The following is a 5,394-nucleotide window of genomic DNA, read 5'->3' as shown; positions in this document are numbered from 1 at the left end:
TGGAGACTCCTGCCCTGTCCTGCCCTCTATCTACAAAATCCCCCTGCTCAGCTGGCCTTCCCATTTCTCTGTCCCTAACATGAAGGAGCCTATATGATGCTCCAGACTGCTCCTGCCATCTGTACCTGCTTACTCACCTATCTGAAAACTGTCACTGAGTGCTGGACGGCCTCCGGACACAGACCTCACCCTAGCATTCACCCCTGTTCTCCCATGTCTGCAAATGCTTCCTAGCCCTTGGCACATGACTACGTTCAATTCCCTCTCATCTTAAAATAAAAAAAGTCCCTCTTGGTGTCACCCACCCTAGTTTTCTCCATCTGTCTATATAGCCAAGTCTCTTCAGAGTTGACTACACTTCCCATTCCCCACTTTCTCACTGCCCACTCTCTCTGAAACCCTCTCTAGCCTAGTTTCTGTCCTCAGCCCTCCATAAATGAAGGGATGGGTGTTGGAGCTTTCGTCACTAAATGCAACTGCTTCCCCGCTGCCTACCCCCACACCCCAAGCCTGCCATCAACTCACCTGCTATGACACCCCTGTTGGCCCTGGTCTCTTCCTGCCTCCCTCTGAGACTCTCCTCTTGCTGGTGATTGTCCCAGGCCCTCTCCTCTTCTCACCAACCTCTTCCCGGGCCAGTGGTCTGATTACCAAACACTAGAGCTGAGGATTACCCCAGCAGTCCCCAGATGGGGTGGCTAACTTTGCCCTTCCCAGGGCTCCAGACCAGCACATCCAGAACCAAACTGATGCATCCAGCTGGGTGGTCCACAGGTCTTTGAACTCAGCTGTTCGTGCTCCCCCAGCCCTGCTCCTCCCCAAGCCTCCCCCTTTCAGTGAAGGGCTGCACCATCTATCTGATTTCTCGGGGAGAGATGTGGGTAGCACCAGGATTTCTCCCTCTCCCTCTCCCTCACCCTCACCCTTTGTTCGTTGGTTGACCAAGGTTGACACATGAATCCCATGACTATTTCCTCCCTGCTGCTGTTGCCTTCGTTCTGGCCCAGATTATTGCAACGTCAGCATCACTGGTCTCTGCCCTGCTAGCAGGCTCTCCACAGGGAGCCAGAGGGAGCTTCTTCAAATGCAAACTTGACTCTGCCACTCCCCAGCTCAACACTCTTCACTGGCTCCCCACTTCCCACAGCCCCTCAGGACCCTCTGAGGCCAGGTCTTTGACTACCCCTCCAGCATGACCCAGCCTCAATACCACCATCTTATGTTCCGTCCAATTCCAAATGCTCATTGCCCTCAACTGCACCATACTGATTCTTGTTTCTAATCTTTTACCAGTCACTCTTCCTGCCTGGAACACGCCTTCCCTCTCTTAACTCAATAAACTGTTTGCCCAACCCAAAAGTCTCCTCCTTGGTGATGCCCTCCAGGACTCTGCTCTTACCATGCTGTGTGCCATCGCTGCCTTGCTGCATCCTGCACTCAAGGACAAACTCTGTGCCCGATCTTTCTTGGTGTCTTCACAGGATAGGAGTAGAAGGAGTGCTCGACATGAGCGTTCTGACCAAAGGAATGAATAATCCCAGCAAAGCCTTAGCCCTCTTTGGAGGCCCTGCGGCACTCCCAGCTCTGGGCCCTGACTTCTGAGTTCTGAGCATTTTTGCCATGGGCTGATGGCTGGTGGGTGTGGGAACTTTTTCTCTTCTGGGATTTCTAACCCTATGGGAGAGGAGCAGAGCGGGGTGGGGGCCTGGGAGCCGAGAGGGCTGGCAGCTAGTAGAGGAGAAGAGTAGATAGTCAGAGGGTTGTGGTCTTGTGCCTGGGGCTGGCACTTGGCTTCATCTCTAGGGCAACAGGGCTTTTGAGGGTTTTACTGCTGAAGGTCCATGAGACCTGTCTCCTCACCCTTTTCCAGGCCAACCCTGGAAGCCCAGGCTGAGAAACCAGTGGGTAGAGGAGCCAATGGAGAAATGGAGTTCGTGTGACAGTATTCAATATGTTTTCAATAAAGGAGAAATGGAAAAAATGTTAACTTAATTTTGACAGTGCCCTGGGACAACGCTCATGGCTCTGAACTCTGACTGCCACCCTGTCCAGCCCTGTTCAGGGAAACTCCAGGGAGTGAAAGAATGTAGGGGCAGAGGGTGAGATGGCTGGAACCCCCGTCCCAGGATGTCCTCCTACTTCCTGTCGCTGTGCCAACTACTTTCTCCGTGAAGCAAACTCTAGAGCCATGTACCTTTTAACCCAATGAAGGCTGCTCATCAAGAAAGGGGGACCAGCCGCTAGCTTCCAAAGGAGGGCCTGGGGCCTGCAAAAGACCCCCAGCTAGGAGGTGCCAGCCCCTCTGGTTTTGGCAGCCTTGAGACTACACTGCCCCAAACTCCCATGTCTGCCCTGGGGCCTGGAGTATGGTGGGGCTTGAGTACCAGGAGACCTGGCTTTGGGAGCCAGTCCAGATCCTCAATTGCTTTGTGGCCTTTGAGAAATCACCTCCCATCTCTGAGCTTCCAGATCCTCATTGGGAACATGGAGATTCCTTTCGGAGGGAATTCTCATCCCTGGCACCATGGGATGCAGTGCCTGTGCCTGAATGCCTAGCTATAGGCAGGGTTGGGACCTTTGGGTAGAAGTGGGGAAAGGGATGACTAAGGCCTCTTACCTCCACTGCCACCACTCAAAGACTGAGGGGCTGGGCTGCTTATACCATCTCAGGTCTGTTGATTTCCCTGCATGTTGGCTTTTGGGTGTCTCTCCACCTGTCACTTTTGGAGAGGGCAGGTCAGGTCAGGAAAATGGTCCTTTAGCTCCTTCAGAGGCAATCAGATGGTGAGGTCTGACTCACCCAAGCTGTCTTCATACTGATGTCACCTGATGCATTGATTTAGGCTGCCCTGAAAGCAGATCTTGAGACAATGACTTGAGTGCAGGTCTCTTATTTGGGAGGAGACCCTAGGGAGCACAGGGAAGGTTATGGGGAGAGGGAGACTGGGAAGGAAGAAAAGCTAGCAAAAGTACTCATGAGCAGGCAGCTGGGCCCAATTCCATGGGGACCCCAGTAGAATATTCTGAAATGTAGGGAATATTCTAAATCTGTCATGTCCAATATGGTAGCTGCTGGCTGTATATGGGCTACTGAATACTAGAAATGTGGGTACTGAGACTGAAGAAACAAATTTCTACTTTTATTTACTTTTAATTAACTGTAGGGTATTCCCAGGGAGGCCAGAGCATTTATCCTCTGATCGAGAGCTGTTCCTGAGGTCATCAAGTCCCCTAAATTTCTCGGTGGCACCCAGCAAGTTCTCTGGTGTCAGAGAGCCCCCAGGCAGAAAAGAAAGACAGAGGCATAGCTTGAGGTGGGAAACCATCCTCAAGCCAGGAGCTTGCCAGGAGCAGGCAAACTCAGGTGGGCTGAGGGGTCTAGGTAGGGTGTCTGCGGACACTTCCCATTGACCAATTACTCACCTCCATTCTCAGTGCTTGCGCCCTGCGATGGTCCCTCTCCTGTATTTCTGTATTATTCTTAGCTGTAGGTTTTTCATTAGATTCTCCCACTCCTCCCTTCTCTCCACCCTCCCTTGTGGTAAATATATATAATGCAATTTTCTACTTTAACCTTTTCAAGTGTATAATTTAGTGGTATTAATTAAATTCACAATATTGTGCAATCGCCACCACTATTTATTTCTAAAACTTTTTCATTACCCTACACAGAATCTCTGTATCAATTAAGCAATAATTCCCCATTTCCCAATACCACTAGCATCTGGTAACTTTTGTTTTTACTTTCTCTGTGAATGTGCCTATTCTAGATATTTCATATAAGTGGAATCATACAATATTTGTCCTGTTATACCTGTCTTCTTTCACTTGGCATAATGTTTTCCAGGTTCATCCCATTACTAAGTGTTTCAAGGTTACCAGAACTTCATTTCTTTTTAAAGCTTAATAATATTTCATTGTTTGGATATACTACAATTTGTTTATTCCTTCATCAGTTGAGGAACATTTGGGTTGTTTCTGCTTTTTGGCTAGTGTGAATAGTGCTGCTAAGAACATTCAAGTACAAATATTTGTTTGAATACCTGTGTATTAGTCTGCTTGGGCTGCCATAACAAAGTACCATAGACTGGGTAGCTTAGACAATGGACATTTATTTTCTCATAGTTCTGGAGACTGAGAATTCAAGATCCAGGTGCTGAGTGATTCAGTTTTTGCTAAGAACTCTCTTTCTGGCTTACAGATGGCCATCTTCTTGCTGTGTGCTCACATGGCCTTTCCTTGGTGCATACAAGGGGCAGGGATAGAGAGAGAGAGAGAGAGAGAGAGAGAGAGAGAGAGAGAGAGAGAGAGAGAGAGAGATATCGAGAGAGATCCTTCTCTCTTCCTTTTCTTATGAGGCTACCATTCTATCAGATTAGGATCCTACCTTTATGACCTTATTTAACTGTAATCATCTCCCAAGAGCTCCTTCTAGAAATACCATTACATTGGGAGTTAAATTTTCAACATGTGAATTTTGGGAGGACACAAATTTTCAGTCCATAACAGACTGTTTTTAATTCTTTTGGATATATACCTAGGAGTGGAATTGTTAGGTCATAGAATGGTAATTCTATGTTTAAGTTTTTGAGGAATTACCAAACTGTTTTCTACTGCAGCTTTTTCATTGTACATCTTCATCACAAGTTATGAGGGTTTCAATTTCTCCACATCCTTGCCAACACTTGTCATTTTTCTGAATTAAAAAAAAAAACTATAGCCATCTTAGTAGGTGTGAAGTGGTATCTCATTGTGGTTTTGGTTTGTATTTCTCTAATAGCTAGTGATTTTGAGCACATTTTCATGTGTTTATTGTCATTTGCAGTTTCCCTATGGAGAAATGTTGATTTAAATCCTTTGCTCATTTTAAAATTAGATTGTCTTTTTGTTGTGTTGTAAGAGTTCTTTGCATAGTCTGAATATTAAACCCTGATCAGATATATGATTTGTAAATATTCTCTCATTCCATGGATTGTCTTTTCACTCCTCTGACAGTGCCCTTTGAAGCACAAATTTTAAAATTTTGATAAAGTCCAATTTATCTATTTTTTCTTTTGTTGTCTGAGTGTTTGGATGTCACATTTAAGAAACCATTGCTCAATCAAGGTCATTAAGATTTTCTCCTATGTTTTCTTCTAAAAATTCTATAGATTTGGTTTTTTAAATTCAGGTCTTTGATCAATTTTGAGTAAATTTTTGTAAATGGTGTAAAGTAAGGGTCCAACTTCATTCTTTTGTATATAGGTATCCAGTTTTCCCATTACTAAGTGTTGAAGGGACTTTTCTTTCTTCATTGAATGGTTTTGGCACCCTTGTCAAAAATATATCAGCCATAGTTTTTTTTTTTTTTTTGGCATACAATATTGTATTAGTTTCAGGTGTACAACATGATGA

Source organism: Pteropus alecto, unplaced genomic scaffold (genome assembly GCF_000325575.1).
Source record: "Pteropus alecto unplaced genomic scaffold, ASM32557v1 scaffold68, whole genome shotgun sequence".
NCBI classification, from domain to species: Eukaryota; Metazoa; Chordata; class Mammalia; order Chiroptera; family Pteropodidae; genus Pteropus; species Pteropus alecto.
The sequence above is the reverse complement of the archived record's forward strand: the minus strand, read 5'-3'. Positions refer to the sequence as shown.